The 22,460-nt window shown below is 39.7% G+C and overlaps 1 protein-coding gene across 5 annotated transcripts in view; it reads left to right on the forward strand.

The window, feature by feature from the left end:
- IMMP2L (inner mitochondrial membrane peptidase subunit 2) overlaps positions 1 to 22,460 on the forward strand; it is a 659,819-nt gene that overhangs the window by 510,933 nt on the left and 126,426 nt on the right. The window lies entirely within an intron of this gene.

Consider the following 22,460-nt stretch of genomic DNA (forward strand, 5'->3'; position numbering starts at 1 on the left):
TGTATCATTTATTTCTGTCTAAAGAGTTCAGTAGTGCCATTTTCCCCCATCGGGCTGTTGGGGAGGATGTGTATGTTGGACCATCTCCTGCCGTACTTGCTTCTGTTTAAGAACTCATACAGTTTGATCCTATGTATATCTATTCAGAATTAAACTCTATTGAGTTCAGTGAGAATTATACACAACTGTGTATAAGACTGCAGTTTTAAAGGCACACAAGTTTTCTCCTCTGTTTGTTACACTTGGGAGAGCCAGAGCTGCTTGGAACAGATTTGGAAAAGCTACAGAGCTGAACAGCACAAATGTCCTAGCATTCTACAGTAATTGTTGCCTTAGGAGGGTAATGACTTTGAGTCCTGTTACGATGACTTGACATTTATTTAGTACCAATGGTGTGCTAGGAGCCATGTAGGACAGAGAACAGCCCAGAGGTTTCTTATATTCTACAGTAGATAGACATATCTGAATGAGAAACTGACAGTGACGGGTGAGGGTGGGGGCCTTGCTAGGCTGTGGAGTTGGGGAGAGTGTACAACACAGCTAGGAAATGTCAGGGAAGCCTTTTGCAGAGAGGTGGATCTTAAAGAGGGACACAGAGAGAGGCAGCTGTGACTGGTGATAGCTGTTTCCCACATGAAGACAGTTTCTTTTTACCAACATGGATGACAGGCAGACTGCCGAATGGAGACAGGAAGGTTGTTGAAATCTCAACAGTGGGATCAAGATGACAGAGAAAATGAGTTGAGAGAGGGTATGATTGAAGATGATGGTTAGAGTGAAGAAGAGAGAATGAAGATAAGCAAAAAGGAGTGGGAAAATATTGAGCTGGTCCACGTGTGCATAACGGACAATTGGCTGCTCATAACTGTGTACAGGATCCTTTTCCATTGGAAAGGTTCTGTGTTTCATATGCTGCTGCATGAAAATTCTGGCTGTAATGTTTATGATGGTATTTCACATATGGTTACTCGTTACTAGAGGTTTACAGTCCATAATGGACAAGTATGGCTGTATGAATTCACAGAATAGGATGGAATAGAAGAGACACAAGACAATGGGACATGGGCTAGAAAACAGGACAAAGATGACATCATTGTAACCCTGGAATGGCAGGCACCAAACCTACATAATGGCTAGAGTCCAGTAAAAAAAATATTCCTGTGTAACTCGGTCAGAATAAATGTGAGTGGCAAACTGCCACAGCCTGAAGATTGTACTGAAGAGCCTTTCATATTTTCTTAACAGTAAAGTGGGTCACCAGTACAGTTTGAAGAACATTCACCCAGGTCAGTTGGCATTGTTCGCATGGGTATCTAAAGCCATTAGGGACATTTCCTGCATAATACCTATCCCTGTATCAGCCTGCCTGTTTTTTTCAAGATCTCTGTTACAGCTAATCTTCTGCTCCCCTTTCCATTAGACATCAGGCAGATTTTGACTGGAGAGAGGACATTTTCGGTAGTACAGCCCCCATTTGTGACATTTGCTCCCCAAACAGTGTCATGATCCACCAGAAGTTGTGTCATTCAGGCATCAGGGCTTTCAATAGCCAGATTGGTTTCTTTGCCTCGTATTTGATCTGGTTTCCTTTCACTTGATTTTTTTTTGTTTTTTTTTAAAGTATTCCATTATTTGTTCTAATTTCTATCTGTACATTCATAGTGTGCTTTTAAAATTTCCGTTCAGATTTTTTATTTAAGTGGAAACGCAGAATATATTTTAAAACAACATAAAAGTCCTGGGAATTGCTTCATTTCTTGGAAAGTTCATGCCGCCATTTCTAGTACACTTAAATAGGATATGAGCATACAGTTTTATTGTCTAGAAATAGAAGGATTGGGAACATACTGTACCAAGTATGGCAAGTTATGAGTTAGTAATCAAGGTACACAGCAGCCTAATTCCAGTTTCATGTGGCAGTGTCAAGAACTGTAGAACTCAGTCTGTGTTACTTGGAATGGCTAGCTATTAGAGTAGCTTCAGAAATGAGACTCCAGCAGGAAAAACTGTCTCGCTAACATTGCTCTCCATGAAGCTTTGATAGCTTTAGTACCTGCTCTGTGTGTCACCAGACATTGGTGTGTGTTTGTTTATGCACATGTCCTTGAGCTGGAGTGTTTCAATTTGTGAATCAAGGCCAGAAAAAAATGTTATGAATAGCCTATAATTGGAGCTGAATATACATTAGTAATGGACGGAAGTGACTAAGGCAGTCTTCTCAGTTTGTGAAATAAGGCTTGCAAGGAAACCACCAAACAAAGCAAGCTACTCTGCATATTCCTGGTAGTAAGAGAAACTCTTACTTTGACACTCCGAGATGTTTGGTAGCTAAGGATTTTTGTCTTCTAATCACAGGCTGCCTTTAACTTTGCACCAAGATTCTGAAATGTTGCTGGACTAATTCTTTGTAAATGTTATTCTCCTCCCCCCCGCCGCCCCCCAAAAAAGGACAACTCTCAGATGGGGGGAAAAAAATCTCATCTCAACAGTTACACCAACAGTTACTGAAATGAGAAATATTACCAGTGTCAATATGTTAATCTCAGTATATCAGTGCATTTTCTAATACAGCAATGTATAAAAATACTACCCTGTTTCCCCAAAAATAAGTCTTATTAAGTCTTATATTAAGTTTTGCTCCAAAAAACACATTAGGGCTTATTTTCAGGGGATGTTTTAATTTTTTCATGTACAACAATCTACAGTACGTTTATTCAAATACAGTCATGTCATCTTCTTCTGGTTGCTGCACAAGGGTGGAGGGTGAGATTTCACTTAACTGAGGTTTATTTTTGGGGTAGGGCTTATACTATGAGCATCCTGAAAGATCCTACTAGGGCTTATTTTCAGGTTAGGTCTTATTTTGGGGGAAACAGGGTGTCTTTGGAAAAGCGATTGTGTGTTAAACTTATTAGCAGCTGCCTTGTCCTTAAACTCATACATTCGTCTTCTTCGTTTTAACGTAATGAGCGTTGGCTGTTAATTGAAATGGTGGGGTGGGGGTGGGGGGAGAGAAAAACAAGTTTTGGCAATAGATGTTTATTCCCTCATGAGGGAAACCAATAGTTTCTATTGAGGGACCAGAGGGCTAGGGAACAATGAGACAAAGGGAATAGAATCAGCCAGAAGCTACTGTATATCAATAGATTAGAGATGTAAAATCCCTTTAGGTTGGGGTTCTCTCTGTTTCTTCGGTAGTAAGTGTAGTCTTTGAGTTTGAAAACACTGTTTTCTTCCATCAGAGTGGTTTATGCATTTTAGACAGTATGGTTATATTTACCATGCTATGTCATCAGTGGAATGTTTTCATATCATCATCTATAATGTTTTAAGATAGGATGGATATAAAACATCAGTGTAAATACAGGTTTTCATTGTCTTAGAGAGATGGAATAATAATAATAATAATAATAATAATAATAATAATAATAATAATAATAATAATAATAATAATAATAATAATAATAATAATAATAATAATAATAATAATAATAATAATAATAATATAAAGACAAGGCAGAGATACAGTATGTAAAGGTGCTTCTAGACAGCTTTTTACAATGCAATCCCTTGGTCTCATTGAATGGGTTTTACAGGGGCCCATGTGACATCTTCAGCTTGTGGCCCTCTGATGTTTTCCCACACTTTCTTCCATCTTTTTTTGTAGCAGAAACTGGGAGTCTGTTTGAGCAATAAAAAGTATGTTGAACTAGAAATGTGACTGAACAGTATGTGTGGCCAGCTTCAGATTGAGCTGTTAATTGTTTCACAGCACATTATATTCAATTAAAGAAAGCAGCCTTTTTGTGTTTTATTATTTAAAGAGCAGCTTTGCTCCATGCAAAGAAGCAAATATACTGTAATCCTGTTACTTTTATGTTGCTTAGATTAATCTATATTTTAAAACTAACCATTACAGTTATTTATAATGACATCAGCCTACATTGAAGAGCAGCCAATAACCATTAAATGGGCTCATGGCGTTCCCCAGCCCATTCCTTTTCTTATTTAACAGACTATATAGATATACAGAATGACTTTTTCTCTGAGATGTGTTGTTGTTATGTGCAATCTAGTTGCCTCCAACTCACAGTGACCCTCTAAATGAACAGTCTCCAAAATGTCTTGTGACCTCAGTGGCCCTGCTCAGCTCTTACAAACTGAGATGTGTAAGCTTGCTTTAATAATCAGTTATTGTATTTAGCCTAGCTTTCAGAGACAGGGCACAGGGGATACTTTTACTGTACATGCATCACTGATTGGACAACAACTGATGCAGAAAATGCTCATAAGAATCATCACTTTAAATTTAAATGTAAGTCAAATATAAAGACTCCAGTTTCATATGCTCAGTTCCTCTTTCATGCTATTGCTGTTACATATACAGTACCTGTATTCTCTGGACACAGGCTTTGATGAAGTGTTTTGATGAAACTTGACCCTGAACTCAAATTCCATGGACATCAGCATCTGCAATTTTGTTATTGCAGCACTAGTTTTTGAATGTTCACCTTAGTAATGCCGCTTGCAAGCTATTTGAACTGAGCACTGAGACTGTTTTGATATTATTAAAGTAAATTGAATTAAACCTATGTAAGCATATGGGTTTTAGTCTAAGGAGGTGATGAGTACTTGAAAATTTTTTTCATTCTTGTTGATTTTCTGAATTTTACAATAGCAAACCATCACAGAGTTTTCTCCCACATCATCAAGATTTGCTGGCCTTCTTCCTTTTCTTTTTTTCTTTTTCTCATTTTTCACCATTTTGCATAGAAAGCTCTCTATTTCTATATAGCTTAATTTCTTTTCCTATGAATCCTGTGCAGGAAAGGTGCCTCTCTTTGTAGGCAATATAACAATCCTGTATAGGATTGGTTTTTAATCTGCCCTTCCCAGATGAATCCTGTGTGGGGAAATATACTGTTATGCAGGAATTACAATGATTCTGTGCACACTGTTTTTGTTTTGTTTTTTGCTCTGTCAAGGAGAACCTGCACAAGAATATGCTTGATGTTTCTATTGCCCCACCTAGGTACAGTGGGTCTCTACTTAAGAACTTAATCCGTATTGGAAGGTGGTTCTCAAGTTGAAAAGTTCTTATGTTGAATCTGCATTTCCCATAGGAATGCATTGAAAACCATTTAATCCATATCTGCTCTTTTCCGTCCATAGAAACTACAGTGGAACCTCTACTTAAGAACTTAATCCGTTTTGGAATGGTGTTCTTAAGTTGAAACGTTCTTAAGTTGAAGCAAAATTTCCCATAGGAATGGACTGAAAACCAATTAATCCGTTCTGTTTTTTTTTGTTATGTAGAGGTGCATTCATACACTGAAGCATTAGTTCCCATAGGAACTAGTGCAAAGCTGGTTAATACGTACTCTACCACTAGGGGGAGAAATTTTTTTAATCTAAAATGACCTAAGGTTAAAAAAAGAGCAGGAAAGGTTTTTTTTCCTGTTCTTATCTTGGATTTCTGTTCTCAAGTAGAAGCAAAATTTAGCAAATGGAGCTGTTCTTAAGTTGGATTGTTCTTAAGTAGAGACGTTCTTAAGTAGAGACCCCACTGTAGATTCGTGGAGGGAATGTGCCCTTTTACTGCATAGTAATCCTGTCCATTTTTCTATTTAAAAATGCCAAGGGAAAATAACTCATTTCAGGGAAGTCTCTCTGCAAGAGAAGAAGAGCAATTTTAAAAATTTATTTATTTATTTATTTGCTTTATTTTTTTAGGCCATCTTTCTCACAATACAGGCAGCTCACAGTATTAAAAAAGTAGAATTAAAAACACAATAAATTATAGATTAAAATATATTATCAATTAAAATAAACATAAACATATAGACATAAAGGAGATTTTCCAAGTGAGGCAACAATTGTCAGATAGATTAAAATAAATTACTTAGTTATAGTCCCATGTGGATAGGTCTGTGTACACTGTGCCTAGAATTATGTTCTGTAGGTAGATATTATTTGGAGTATATTAACATGGTAGTAATAATATCTCTGTACATTGCGTACCATGTGATTCAGTGGCCACAGGAATAGGGGCTGATGAATAGAAGGGACTTTGTGAGTGATAATGAGAAAACAGGAACCTGGCGAGGATAGAAAAGGGAAAATATCCTTTGCTGTAATGAGAGAAATATTTTAGCCAAGAGGTCTTTAGGCTATGTGGCTAATCTTTACTAGAATGGTTATGATCTCTTCCAGAGACCAAGGGGTACCCAAGGGAGAATGGAAAAGAAAGCAATTCTCTTTTTGTATCTTTCCAGGTCTACAGAGCTATTAAACACTGTGTTTTCTGTGGTGTTGTCAATAGTTAAGAGCTCTTTATCTAACTTGATCCTAATGCTTAACACAAATTATCCGAAATTATCTTATGAGCAAAATTATCCCATGAGCAAAATTCCATTTCAGTTTGTATACAATGTTACTTAATTAGGATAGAGTTGAGCTCTCACTCAGAAAAGTATCCATAGTTTGATTTTAACATAAAAGGGAATATGAACATCTTTTAATTAATATTTAATTAATATTTTGATACAATAGAATAATTGTCATGCTGTCATATCCCAAAAGACACATGTGAAAAGATAGTGAATGAGCAAGATATGGCTTCTACACCATACCTGTAAAATTCAATACCTATTCATATTATGCACAGTGCTGCTATCCTTGTTTCCCATATATTAAAAACAAAATATGTATTAACCATATTTACCCCCTTTCCCTTTGCATGCACACACCCAACAGAAGGTGTCAAATTGTGTAAGAGGAGGAGGAGGAGAAAAAGAAGAGGTATTTAGCACAGAAATGTAGTAACCAACCTGGATAGAAAAGAAGATGTATAAGCTTTTTTTTCTATACTGGCCACGAGTGCTTGCTTTGTAAAAGTGTAGATTTGAAGAAACTTCAGCATATTCTTATGCCAGAAGAACTGAAAGATGGAGATAAACAAGGGGGCAGTAGGACTATTTGTATTCCAGATTCCCTGAATGTATGACTTTTACCATGCTGGTTGAGATAGCTAGAAACTGAAATCTAAAATATGTGCAGGGGATGTATGTATGTGTGTGTGGCAAAGATAGAGAACCATGGAGCTAAGCCATGTACAAATTCTAGAACAACCTTTCCTAAGTTGTCCTTCCTTGTGAGACAATTTGAACTTTATGACTGTAGAAATACTGTATCATACACCCGTATCATCAATGTACCCATTAACTGGTGTGTTGAGTATATTTTCAGACTTGCCAATCATGAAGAAGCTCATGTATCAATACACATTATGGGTATATTATATGGAATTTTTAATAAACAAACTGATCTTCTTTGGAATCAGGCCATGCTTCTGCTTAGTCCAGACTACATAGTTAACTAGTGTTTTTTACCTGTTCACAGTCAAATATAGGAGGCCATGTGCCTTACTTATTCTGGTTTTTTTACTTCACAACAGCATATATTAATTCATTAAAAATTCAGCAGTCCCTACCTGCAACCTAAAACTCATGGCTCAAAAAGGGGGAAAGCCACGGAGGAAGAAAAAAATAAAAACAGACACCAGTTCTTAACGTTATATAGAAATTCTTGTAGCTACTTTTTGGAATGGAAGCACTTCAGGGAAATAAGAAAACAGATGGTGTTAATCAGAATTCTTAGAAGGCAACATCATTTTTAAGAGGCATTTTGTTTGTACCTCAGGTTCTTCCACTGAGGGCATAAAGCCATTCAATGGCTTCCAGTGTTCCTGCTCACTATATTCATTTTACACTGGCTTGACTGAATGCTGTCAGGAACCAATTTCTTTAGTCCACATTTTCCTTACAGAAGAGGAAAGAACATATGATTTATAGGATAGAATCCTCCGAGCTGAGGTAATTTTCCATCTGGCCCAATCCAGACATACCAGAAGGGTCAAAGATAAAACCTATTCTCCAAATGGGGTTTGTTTAAAAATTGCAGGCAATGTTTTTCTATGCAGGTTGTTTCTTTTGAAGAAAATGGCCCCAGAGCTGTATTTGTATGGTGAACAAATCCATTCAGCATAAACAAAGACAGTCTAGAGTGATACTAATGTTACATTGAAATAAAAGGGGAGAGCCGTGTTGAAGAACTGGGGTGTGAAATCCAACCCACAGCTGCCTCAGCCACAACTTAAAAACAATAACCTTACTGATGGTTGTTGTAGGTTTTTTGGGCTGTTTGGCCATGTTCTGGAGGTTTTTCTTCCTAACGTTTTGCCAGACTCTGTGGCCAGCATCTTCAGAGGACAGGAGTTACAACTCTGTCTGCATTCTGGTATAGTGTGTGGGATAGTTTAGTATTTGTAGCTGTTGGGTCTACTTTTTGTCCTTTTCAGGAGATTGGGTGATTATGGTGATCAGGGTGTTTTTTGTTATGGGTGTATTGTTGTGATAAGGGGGAAGATTATCTGTCACTGTGATTGATGGGTCTCATTAGCTAGTCTTTTGTGTGCAGTGATCACTGGTCCTTGTGGCTGAGTAGAGTTTGTTGACCTTTTCGCAGGCTGCATTTTTCAGTGATTGGAGCCAGGCTTTGTTGAGTTCTAGCTTTTCTTTTTCTTTCTTTCTTTCTTTCTTTCTTTCTTTCTTTCTTTCTTTCTTTCTTTCTTTCTTTCTTTCTTTCTTTCTTTCTTTCTTTCTTTCTTTCTTTCTTTCTTTCTTTCTTTCTTTCTTTCTTTTGAAGCTGTGTTGGTGTTTGTGGATTTTAGTGGCTTCCCTATGTAGTCTAACATAATGATTGCTGGTGCTGTCCAGTACTTCTGTGTTTTGAAATAGGATTTCATGTCCAGCTTGTTTCAGAGCATGTTCAGCTACTGCCATTTTTTCCAGTTGTTTTACTCTTCAGTGTCTTTCATGTTCTTTGATTCTGGTGTGGATGCTGCATTTTGTGGTCCCAATATATACCTGGCCACAACTGCAAGGTATCCGGTACAGTGGTGCCTCGCTTTATGATTGCCCCGCATTACAGCAATCTTTTTGCGATCACAATTGCGATCGCAAAATGATGGTCTGAATGGGGTCTGAATGATGGTCTGAATGGGTTTTTTTCACTTTGTGATGATCAGTTCCCTGCTTGGGGAACCGATTCTTCGCAAAATGATGATTTTCCTCCAGCTGATCGCCGGGTAAATAAAATGGCTCCCCGCTGTTTTCTGGGATGGATTCCTCGCTGCACAGTCACTGAAAATGGCTGCCCTATGGAGGATCTTCAGTGGACGGTAAGTTTCCAGCCCATTGGAATGCATTGAAGGGGTTTCAATGCATTTCAAAGGGCTTTTTATTTTTTCTTTACGACATTTTCATTCTACAGCAATTTTGCTGGAACGAATTAACATCGTAATGCGAGGCACTACTGTATACTCCTGCAGTGGTGAAGGGGTCCCTTTTGTCCATTGCTGACCATAACGTTTGTTGTATTTTTGTGGTGGGCCTGAATACCGTTTGTAGGTTGTATTTTAACCTCACTGCTTACTGCCTTATCTGAGACAGATGTGCCTGGTGAAACTCATCTTGCCAAGAACTTTACATCTAAGAGTCACCTCCTAGCAAACCCCACCTTGCCACAAACGTTTGGAAGTGGGATTCACCCACAAAAGCTTGAGTATTGTATGATTTTTTTGAAAAAAATATTACTGGCCTATAAATGAATGAATAAATGAATTTATTTATTTATTATGGTCAGGTGACCAGCTCATAAAACATATTTATGGCTAAAATATACAAAATGCAACTTTAAAAGTGTACAACCACTTCATAAAACATATTATATGGTTAAAATATACAAAATGTAATTTTCAAAGTGTACAACAAATAATTAATAGTGTACTGGTTGTAAAATCTGGGGAGAATCACATGCAGCATTTTATAACTATCCTTTGAACCATTGGATTGTCTAGGGCAAACTGATTTAGACAGGGTCTTCGGGTTATAGTGGGTCCTTTACATATTTGTAAAGATCTGTAAATATTTCCTCTCTTTGGTTGGGACCACAACATTTCTCTACACTAGACAATAAACCACCCTTGTGCTAAAACCACTCAACCTATGAACTCAGGAGACTATAAGGGAGTGCTGTGCCATTGCTGCTGCACAAATCTTCCCTCCCTGAACTTAGAGGGTAAAACATTGTCTTGCTAATGTGAAGGCTCTTCTGGTCTTTGTTGACATTGTGCTCATCAAATATGAAGATATTGTAAAGGCATTATTAGTGACAACACTGTATTTACCTACTTGGCTCATATGCTCTTGAAGTTCTATGTCCCAGGTTCTTTGTTTGAGTGCTGCTTTAGCGGCGACATGCCCCATCGCCAAAAAAACATTGGTGGAAAAGCCCATTTGCCTTATTTCTTTTGTAAGTTGTAGTTTCCATTCTGATTGAAAGGAGTCAAAAAGTGATATCTGTGCCAAGCCTTCTGAAGAGAAGAGAAGCTTTAGCCAGTAATTAAACATGTGGACTTTGGTGCGTGCTCTTATGGCGATTAGGCCAACCTCCACATGAATGGCTACATTAGGTGTACAGGGGGGTACAGTCAGAATAGATCTCAAAAATTTGGTTTGAACTGCTTCAAGAGGACCTAGATCAGCTAAAGCAAACAACTGGCACCCATAGAGCATCTGAGCAACAACTTTAGCCTTGAAAACCTGAATGACTGAGGGGATATGATGACCCCCTTTGGTGTGAAAAAATCTTGTTAATGCCGCTGCACTTTTATGAGCATTCAGTGTTGCATGCATTATGTGGGAGGTCCTTGAAAGATTATGCCCAAGTATTTGTAGCTGGTCTATGGGATGACCATTGATAGCCCAATTGTGCGTTATAGTGGCTTATAAATGTATTGCCTGTTCTTGCATTTATTAATGTTAAGAGACTCCTGAAATTATTGTCAGAGACCCAAGCATCTATGTCATAGTGTTTTTTTCACTAATGATGAAATTAAAACATATACTGGAGTTTAAATATGTTTTTCTCACTCTGCAGGAGCAATAACATAGGAGACATTTCTTGCAGATTTCTCGCTCTAGCTAGACCGTAATATTTGGAGGGAGGGGGAGAATATCTTGAAAAATTAATTACAAGTTACCCAGTGGTAGGGAGACCAGTCCTAGTGCCTGGAGCAGGCTTCCCCAGGCTTTTGGGGGAAACTGCCAAGAGGAAGGCAAGTGTTAATCTCGCAGAGCTCAGTTCTTCCCTTATATTCCAGAGCAGGGTCTTAAGAATGCAAAGAGCTTCTCCTCAAGTAGTCAAAGTGAGGTAGCCTCGTGGTGCAGTGGTTAAACTTCTGTACTGCAGCCGAAACTGTGCTCATGACCTGGGGTTCAAATCCCAGGTAGCCGGCTCAAGGTTGACTCAGCCTTCTATCCTTCCGAGGTCGGTAAAATGAGTACCCAGCTTGCTGGGGGGGGGGGCAATGTGTAGCCTGCATAATTAACCTGTAAACCGCTCAGAGAGTGCTTGAAACACTATGGGGTGGTATATAAGCAGCACACTTTGCTTTGCTTTAGCAGTCTCTGCCTGCTGATTCTACCTCTATGCCTGGAGATTCTCCCTCTCTGCCTGCTGATTCTACCTCATATGCCAAAATAATTTGACCTCCTTTATATATACTATATAATATCTGATAATGATTTTGGTCAGGGAGTCACTGTGGGTGCAAAACTACCACTTTTACTACCTGAGGTAGGTCCTTTAGGCCTCAGAAGTGCATAGTACATGCCCCATGGACAAACCCGACCTGAAAGAGAACTCTTGCCTGCTTACAAGGTAGTAAACCATTGACTGTGTGCTTCCTTAGAATGCACAACAGACTGGCCAGGTAGGACCTCTCAATATTACAGTAGCAACTAGTAACCTTCTCAAATCCTCACTGGATCTAGGTGTAAGTCCTCCTCTTTAAAAGGCCAGTCTTCTGTTGAAGAATTATATTTGTTTTTATTAAGAAAATAAAGGAGTTTCATTAGAATACAGTTGTAGCATTAAAAGGCTTAAAGCGTTAAGCATATCCAGCAGTTACCATGATTCAAGTTAAACTTACTATTTCTAAGTAAATAATAAACAGTTAAAACTAAGCTAAGTAATCATCTTTGCTCTCCCTACATGTTAGTATCTAGAGAAGCTGGGCTATTTCTCCCACATTCCACAACATCCACCATTGCCATCCTGACACATACATCAACAACCATTTTTCCTACATGTCCCTGTACCACCTTCTTCATGACACTTCCAAGCTGCTAACCAATTAAGATCAAGTGGGTGTAACACAGTCCACTCCTTCATTTCCCAAGAGAAGATCCAGGTGGCTTATCTTGTGGCAATTTGAATAGCTGTACAAAGAGTCTTAGTTTAGTTCATTGGAGGGATCTAGATGTCAGGTATTATATTGTTGCAGCACTCAAGAAAGTATATACTTATGTACTATAATAAAAGTTGGCTGTCAAATCAGAAAATATTTGATCCGTACATAAGGTTGCATTTTTATACAGTGGTGCCTCGCATAACGTTTTTAATTGGTTCAAAAAAAAAAAAACGTTATGCGAAACATCATTATGCGAAACACCATTTCCCATAGAGATGCATTGGAAACCGGTTAATCTGTTCCAATAGGCACGGATTGCCGTCCTTAAGCGAAAAAACCCATAGGAAACATCGTTAAACGATACAATGTATCCTCCATTGGAATGTATTGTAGCTGACTCAATACATTTCAATGGCTTTGCGAAGTCAATTTTTGCAAAATTAAGTGTGTCATAAAAGGGTCAAAAATGGTTTTAAATGCTTGGATTAGCTTCTGCACCCTCTAAAACGGATGCAAAAGTTAATTTGGCTTTGATCTGACTTTTCGTTAATTAATGGTGAATTTTTTCCCCCAACTTTTGACAGCTGTCAAAATCTGACAGCTCCATTATTTCCTATGGGGGAAGAAAAAATTCACAAAAAATTAATGAAGACTCAGCAACTGTTCTAAATTCTTGGGTTCGTTAGAGGACCCCCTAAGTTGTGTGCAAACCTGATTTGGCCTTGATCTGAACTTTCGTTAATTTTTTGTAAATTGTTTTCTCCCCCATAGGAAAGCATGGAGCTGTCAGATTTTGACAGGTCCATTGGTTCCTATGGGCCAAAAAACAAAAATTCACAAAAAATTAACGAAATGTCAGATCAAAGCCAAATCAGGTTTGCACATGACTAAGGGGTCCTCTAACGAATCCAAGCATTTAGAACCATTTTGGACCCTTCTAAGACACTTTTTAAACTGAAAACAAAAACATCGTTAAGTGAAGCAGGGGACCTAAAACAAAAAACGTTAAGCGAAGCATGGTCCCAAAAACGCTATGCGAAAATCGCCCATAGGGAAAAACGTTATACGAAGCACAATCTGACTCTGAAAAAATAAACGTTAAGCTAAAAAAACGTTAAACGAAGCAAACGTTATGCGAGGCACCACTGTATATGCACTAGCGATCTTGTATTCCTTTGCTGAAGAAAACTTTAACATTTTTATATCATGAACCATTTGAAATTATAAGCATAATTAGATAGATGTATAGATATTAGAGGTTAGCTGGTGTCAGATAACCAGTGATGAGTGACGTGGGTTTGAATATTTGCTCGGCCATGAAAACTAACCAGTTGTGGAGGACGTGAGGCAGCTCCGGTCATGTGGTAGAAGAGGGAGGGTGAGCGGCTACTTAAAGGGACACTTGCCCCCGGTGCACCCTCTTTCTTGCTCAGGCACCCACCCGCCTGCCCTCTTTCTAGTGTGATTTGTGGTCACCATAAGGGGCTGGATAGGAATTTTTGACCTTCATCCTGATTGGCTGTTGGATGGGGGGATTTTTCGCCTACCCCACACTGGAGAAGGGTTTGCTGGCAATTGATTGGCGGTATTCTTGGTCACACGGCGGGTAGTGCGAAAAAACAGGTTGTCTCGGTGTGTCCCTTTGGTAATTATGGTAAGCCAATAGCGCATCTGACCTCCCGGCTCTGCGGATCGTACAATTACAGGGTTGGCGGTGGGAAGATGCACTGGGCCATTTCCGGACCAACAGTCATCAAATAAAGATGTCTCGAGGTCTGGGGTGTTTATTAGAGGCCGGCTGGGTTCCTGCTGTCGTCAAGACCGCTGGAACCTGGGGCCTGGGACTCGCCCATTGACTATTAGGGGTATCATGGATACCCTGCATTTTCTTGCTTCTGCACTACCACAGGCCCCTTCATTTGATGAGGCCAGTGATATATATAATTGGATTTGATTTAATAAAGTGTGGCCGATATTTTAATCCATATCATTGCCGCACGTCTTTATTCCAGGACCTGGGTGGACAAGTACACATTCTTTCTGGCACTTAAAGTTCACTTTTTCAGAGGCATGCTATATTGCATCATTACACATACATTTATGCCGTTACATCTAGCAGTAGAAATGTAAAAGGTCTATCAAGGTGGTGATCATCAATGTTAAGTATCAGTAACCAATCTAGCAATGGTGGCAGCAGGAACACATCTTACTGATTGGCTCTTAAGAGCCATTGAAAAGTCATTGGTGGGTGCCAAGTACATACAAGCAGAGATGACTACTTATGTTGTGGAACAAAAAAAAACTTTGTCTAAACCAAGTTTTTAAAAAAGGCATGCATACTGTGCAGAAGGAACTTGGAGGATCCAGTTGGAAATGGGGATGCAAAAATTGCTTGCTGAGGAAATAGGCCAAACAGTTGTCATAAAACAAATCACAGTGGTGAGAAGATACGACAAACTTGGGTGGATGGAGACTGACCTATGTAGCAAGTTGAAAGAAAGAAAGAGAGAGAGAGAGAGAGAGAATGTTCAGTGAGACACTGTTATAGATGTTCCATAATTATTTAAAAAATTCTGTAATGGTGATTGGAACAGATAGGGGGGTGAGAAAGGAAGATAGATGATTAAGTGTAACATTTTTTAATGTCCTAGAAGGTGCACTTGTATTTTTCATACTTTTTTCTAAACTGGAATTGGGAAGATTCTATCACTCAAGTCAGCTGTCTAGTGATTTGGTAATCCCCTGTAATGAATTTTCTTCAATCTGGTTTTCTTTTTCCTTTCAGGAAAATGTCAAGAAGCATGACAACGATACTAATGCAATCAGTATTCTCAGTCTGTAAGGAAGTGATGGGGCAGAGTTTTTAGGGTCACCAAAAATAATGAAAGTCATTTCAGGTTATAGCATTGTATCTAAAGTTGGTACTTAATGATAGAAGGTTAGAAGTTTAACACCATGAAAGCATGTGGAACACCACAAATGCAAAATTAACCCCATGTTAACAGCCTTCAAAGCTGGTATTCCACCCATAAATAAGATGTTCTAAAATATTCCTGTGTATAGTATATATTAATTTCATGTGGTTGCAGAAGGAATAGCTTTGAAATATTTATAATAACTACTGTTGAATTAATATTTTCTGAGAAAAATTATATATACTGGATTATTATTGGTTAAGCTTTTCCATTTCATTAAAGCATTCCCAACATAAAATTTGGCCCTCACAGATAATCATGTGAGCTCTTCACATAGGAAGTTTATTTGAGAAAGAGGTGGACTCTGGGGCACCTGAAGCTATTCTTCTCTGTGGATCTCTGACCTCTGCAACACAATCCCTCTCTTATAGACAGTGTCATTCTGCTGAAGAGGACAGTCCTCAAGAATCATTTTCTGGATGTATCCATGAATGAGACACTAGATTTCCTCATGGATTCATCTCTGAAAATGTAGGGCAGAAACCTGTCAGATACTTCTGCCAATGTCTATCAGCATAAACCTCACCAGCAAATTGTTGCTAGCAAATAAATCAGGGTAGGCATTTCATGTCTATGTGACATTTCCTACAACAACTAATATCCATGCAAACTTCTTAACTAGAGGCAATTTGCTGCCAAAATTTATGCCACTGGATCTCTGAAGGCATAACTCTTCAATTAGGTTTCAGCCATGTATGATTTCTGGTCCCACTTAGGTTTGCCACATGAAGTACTTAATGAGATGAATCTTGTCAAATGAGCTGTGAGTGTTACAAAGGCTGTCTAGTAGGGATGGATCATAACCTCTGGTTCTCCATGTCCTCAGGCCGAAGAGATTTTATGCAATTAAGATGGTAATGTGAATTGCCAAGTTTCTGTGGTCCTCAGAATATTTAGGATTTGCCTTGGCTTGTGAGATTATGTCAAGAGAAGAGGGGCCACAAAGAGACTAACTAGTAGCGTGAAGTCTTTCTGAGCCAGAACTATATTTAAATTTGTAATCCCTGCCAGGGAAAGCAGTTATGTAGCTTGTAAGGGTTCAAGATGACAGAGAAAGTGGTGCCTTGACTTACAAACTTAATTGGTTCCAGAAGATGGTCATAACTTGAAATGGCCGTAAGTCGAAGCACCGTTTCCCATTGAAATGCAATTAATCCATTCTGGCTGGGAAAAAAATAATCAAACCCCCCACAAACCTCAGCAAGCCCCATCAGAAATGCGATTAATCCCTTCTGACCGAAGGGAGGGGGGAAGAAAAGCAATCAAGCATGCAAGACCCATTGCAAATGCAAAGCAAAGAGCAATCAAGTGTGTAACCCATTGTAAACGCAAAACAAAAAGCAATCAAGCATGCAACCCATTGTAAATGCAAAGAAAACAAAGCAAAAAGCAAGAGAAGCATGCAAGACCCATCGAAAATGGGTAGAAAAACCGCAAAAAGCAACCAAACCCCCCAAGACCCATCAGAAATGGGGGAAAACCCCCAAAAAAACAAATAAACCCCCCAAATCCATCGGAAACGGGGAGAAAACAACAAACAAACAAACCCCCAAGGCCCATCAGAAATGGGTGGGGATCCCCCAAAAAACGATCAAACCCCCCAAGACCCATCATGGCACAGAAACATAACCCCCCAGCCCAAAACCACACTGCAAAAACACCCAGAACAGTTTTTAAAAAGCAGACAACAGTACCTTACCTTACCAGGCAGCCTCCTCCGATTGCACACTCTCTAACTGCTGGGGTGGAAGAGCTACAAAGAAGCAGCCTTTTTGCCACCAACAGCTAGCAATTTGAATTTCCCACCTTTTTCCCCCTGCCTTTTTTTGTTTGTAACTGGAAGCTCCGGCTGCAAGTCGAAGCAAAATTTTGCAGCCAGAGCTGGTTGTACTCAAAATGGCCATATGTTGGGAGATTTGTAAGTTGAGGCACCACTGTAGTAAGAAAGCCCCTTCCTTCCGCAACTGTTGTTTTTCTCATCACCCATCAAGGGGGTGACTTGGCTTCTTGAAGACTGTCCTCTTCAGAATGCCACTGTCTATATGAGAAGATTGAATTACAGAGGCTTAAATTTCTGGTAACATTCTCCTTTGCTACACAGTAGAAGTACAGAGATCCACAGAGGAGAATAGTTTCAGTTTCCCCAGAGTCCTCATGTTTCTGATGAACTGGCATTTAAAGTCTGAATAAGTCACTCTGAGACATTTGTAGAATAATTTTTTAAAAACAAAATCTTCTTTATACTGCTTTCTTTACTGCACATATACTAGCAACCAAGGAAACAGATCAGCAGCAAAAGAAAAAAGAAAAAAAAGAAAAAAAAAGAAAGAAAAAAGAAAAAAAAGAACTGCCACCAATGAATGAAAGAGAGGGAAAGAGGCAGATTTCTGTTTGGATTTCAAAAGCTGGAAGGAACAATTGCTTAGTGCTGTACAGATGGACAATTACTCCAACCCAGAAAAGTCTCTCTTTCAAGCTACAGACAGCATGTGAGGTTATAAATAAAACTGAAAGTGGTATCAATAGGTGGATGTGTTTTTACACCCACATTGATTTGAAAAGTTTAGTCATAACTTGGTTACTTCTTTCTTTTCGAAACACCCTCAAAGTGGTGTTTATGGCTCTCTTCCTCAACTCACCATTGATCTGTGGTTCTCATTCTTTGGCCCCCCAGATGCTTTGGCTTGTAACTCCCATAATCCCTTATTTTTAGTCATTCTGGCTACGAATTCTGGAAACTGGAAGTCTAAAGCAGTGGTTCTTAATCTTTGTTACTTGGATGCTTTTGAACTGCAACTCCCAGAAACCCCAGTCAGGACAGCTGGTGGTGAAGGCTTCTGGGAGTTGCAGTCCAAAACTCCTGAGTAACCCAAGGTTAAGAACCAGTGGTATAAAGGAATGAGAGCCATATTTTGAGTTAATCCAAAATATGCTCTGCGTAACTCCCACAGTTCTACTCACCAATTGCTTTCTTTAAGCTACTTTTTACTCTACAAAGTCTTTGCAAGGTCTTTTCTTGGTCATTGCCTTTGGCACTTTCAAATCACATTGTTTAAAAATCCTGTTTGTACATCTTGAATCTCTGACACATTCATATTCTTAACTTTATTACCTTTGGTTCATATGTTAACCTTTCTAAAGCACCAGAGATTTCACACATATAAAAGCTGCATCATGTAAAAATGCTTCAAGTATTTTGGATTTATGTCTCTAACCACTATATGTGAGTTGAGCTTGGAGCTCTCATTCAATAGGCAGGAGAGGACTTGCTATTTGCCTGCTGTTTTCTGCAATATGCATGTAAAACCTTGGAAGTTATGTCAGTAGCAAATGAATTCATTTCAGAATGGCGTGAGGTTTATGCAGCTTTCAAAATGGTTTGGTCATGGCTTTCTAAACTAGAAATTTTCTGGTACTCTCAGAAATGTGAAAAAAATCATTCAAATTCATCCAGCCTTGCTTGGCTCCTAAGCTAGTTCACATCTTATATCACATTCAGTGAGGTCAAAAGTACACTAGAGTTCTTTTAACAATAAGCCAGCTATTCTGAAGTATTACAGCACGTTCCCTGCCCTTACCTCTATGGACTAATGGGGGGCACCAGGATATTTAGCTGGAAGGGTTTCATCATCTTGGTGTTGTTTTCAAAATATACATTACTGCTACATGGGTTTTTTTGTGTGCAAGTGTCGTTTTGTGCCATTATACCTCTTTGGCCATATTTCAACATTTGCCAGAATTTCTGATAATGTTTTGACATAATTTTAGGGTGAAGAAACATACCTTGAAACAAGTTGCCTTGTGTGCTTTTCCTTACTGGCAATGTGGGGTCGAAATGTAATAAATAAATATATGGGGAAAAAGAAGCATTTGGATTTCAGTAGTTTTGGAAGATAAGCCCCTCAGGTCAGAAGGCATCCAACGTGCTACTGAGGAAGGGCGGAACAAAAGTACAAGTAGATCCAGAGCTAATGAAATGGTTGGGCCAAAGCCGAAAGGTGCTGCGGACGCACCTAGAAGTGAAAGGAAAGTCCAATGCTGCAAAGAAAAATACTGCATAGGAACCTGGAATGTAAGATCTATGACCCTTGGGAAGCTGGAGGTGGTCGAACAGGAGATGGCAAGAATAAACATTGACATCCTGGGCATCAATCAAGTAAAATGGACGGGAATGGGTAAATTCAATTCAGACAGTTATCATATCTACTGTTGTGGGCAAAAATCCTGTAGAAGAAATGGAGAGCCCTCTTAGTCAACTAAAGAGTGTGAAAAGCTGTCCTGGGATACAATCTCAAAAGTGATAGAATGATTTCAATACAAATTCAAGGCAGACCTTTCTACATCACAGTCCTCCAAGTTTATGCACCAACCACTGATGCTGAAGAGGCTAAAATTGACCAATTCTATGAAGACTTACAACACCTTCTAGAACTGACACCAAAGAAAGATGGTATTCTCATTATAGCGGACTGGAATGCTAAAGTAGGGAGTCAAGAGATAAAAGGAACAACAGGTAAGTTTGACCTTGGAGTTCAAACTGAAGCAGGGCAAAGGCTAATAGAGTTTTGTCAAGAGAACAAGCTAGTCATCACAAACACTCTTTTCCAACAACACAAGAGGCAACTCTACACATGGACATCACCAGATGGGCAATACCTAAATCAGACTAATTATGTCAGTGATGGTGAACCTATGGCACGCATGCTACAGCTGGCATGGGGAGCCCTTTCTTCTGGCACGTGAGCCATAGGTCTCTACTCTCCCCGCCCCCCACTCCCCTGCACAGCCAAATATCATGAGGTGGCTGCAGCCAGGATTCCCCCTTTCACTGCCACTTCTGGGTCCTCCGGGTCCGTCGCCATGATTCCCCCTTAAACTGCCACTTCCGGTTCTGGGTCCTCTGTGTCTGTCATGGTGATTCCCCCTTAAACCACCACTTCCTGTTCCGGTCTTCCGGGTCCAGGTACGCTACTGCTGCTATCGTGGCGGCAGCACACCGCTAGCTATTCCCCCCCCCCATTTTTGGAACGCAAGCCCAAAAAGGTTTGCCACCACTGGATTATATTCTCTGCAGCCAAAGATGGAGAAGCTCTATATAGTCAGCAAAAACAAGACCTGGAGCTGATTGTGTCTCTGATCATCAGCTTATCATAGCAAAATTCAAGAAAGTAGGAAAAGCCACTGGACTAGTCAGGTACAATCTAAACCAAATCCCTTATGAATACACAGTGGAAGTGAAGAACAGATTTAAGGAACTCGATTTGGTGGACAGAGTGCCTGAATAACTTTGGATAGAGGCTCATAACATTGTATAGGAGGCAGCAACAAAAACCATCCAAACGAAAAGGAAATGCAAGAAAGCAAAGTGGCTGTCCAATGAGGCCTTAGAAATAGCAGAGAAGAGAAGGGAAACAAAATGCAAGGGAGATAGGGAAAGTTATAGAAAATTGAATGATGACTTCCAAAGAATAGCAAGGAGAGACAAGAGGGCCTTCTTAAATGAACAGTGAAAAGCTATAGAGGAAAATAATAGAAAGGCAAAACCAGAGATCTGTTCAAGAAAATTGGAGCTATTAAAGGAGCATTTTGTGCAAAGATGGACAAGATAAAGGACAAAAATGGTAGTGACCTTACAGAAGCAGAAGACATCAAGAAGAGGTGGCAAGAATACACAGAGGAATTATACAAGAAAGATTTTGATGTCTCGAAAAACCCAGATAGTGTGGTTGCTGACCTTGAGCCAGACATCCTGGAGAGTGAAGTCAAGTGGGCCTTAGAAAGCATGGCTAACAACAAGGCCAGTGGAGGTGATGACATTCCAGTTAAAGTATTTAAAATCTTAAAAGATGACGCTGTTAAGGTGCTACACTCAATGCACCAGCAAGTTTGGAGTGGCCAGAGGACTGATAGAGATCAGTCTACATCCCAATCCCAAAGAAGGGCAGTGCCAAAGAATGCTCCAACTACTGTACAATTGCACCCATTTCACATGCTAGCAAGGTTATGCTCAAAATCCTACAAGGTAGGCTTCAGAAATATGTGGGCAGAGAACTCCCAGAAGTACAAGCTGGATTTCGAAGGGGCAGAGGAACTAGAGACCTAACATGTGCTGGATTATGGAGAAAAGCCTTTGACTGTGTGGATCACAGCAAACTCTGGGAAGTCCTTAAAGAAATGGGAGTGCCTGGCCACCTTATCTGTCTACTGAGAAACCTATATGTGAGACAGGAAGCAACAGTTAGAACTGGATATGGAGCAACTGATTGGTTCAAAACTGGGAAAGGAGTACGACAAGGCTGTATATTGTCCCCCAGCTTATTTAACTTATATGCAGAATACATCATGGGAAAGGCCAGACTGGAGGAATCCCAGGCCAGAATTAAGATTGCTGGAAGAAATATCAACAGTCTCCGATATGCAGATGATACCACTCTGATAGCAAAAAGTGAGGAAGAATTAATGAGGGTGAAAGAGGAGAGTGCAAAAAATGATCTGAAGCTCAACATCAAAAACGTTAAGATCATGGCCACTGGTCCCATCACCTCCTGGCAAATAGAAGGGGAAGATATGGAGGTAGTGACAGATTTTACTTTTTTGGGCTCCGTGATCACTGCAGATGGTGACAGCAGCCACGAAATTAAAAGACGCCTGCTTCTTGGGAGGAAAGTGATGACAAACCTAGACAGCATCTTAAAAATCAGAGACATCACCTTGCTGACAAAGGTCCGCATAGTCAGAGCTATGGTTTTTTGAGCAGTGTTGTATGGAAGTGAGATCTGGACCATAAAGAAAGCTGACCACCGAAGAATTGATGCTTTTGAATTGTGGTGCTGGAGGAGACTCTTGAGAGTCCCCTGGACTGCAAGGAGAACAAACCTATCAATTCTAAAGGAAATCAATCCTGGGTGCTCACTGGAAGGACAGATCGTGAAGCTAAGGCTCCAATACTTTGGCCATCTCATGAGAAGAGAAGACTCTCTGGAAAAGACCTGATGTTGGGAAAGTGTGAGGGCAAGAGGAGAAGGGGACGACAGAGGATGAGATGGATGGACAGTGTCATGGAAGCTACCAACATGAATTCGACCCAACTCCGGGAGGCAGTGGAAGACAGGAGGGCCTGGCGTGCTGTGGTCCATGGGGTCATGAAGTGTCAGCCATGACTTAAAAAC

This window comes from Pogona vitticeps, chromosome 5 (genome assembly GCF_051106095.1).
Source record: "Pogona vitticeps strain Pit_001003342236 chromosome 5, PviZW2.1, whole genome shotgun sequence".
In the NCBI taxonomy this organism is placed as follows: Eukaryota; Metazoa; Chordata; class Lepidosauria; order Squamata; family Agamidae; genus Pogona; species Pogona vitticeps.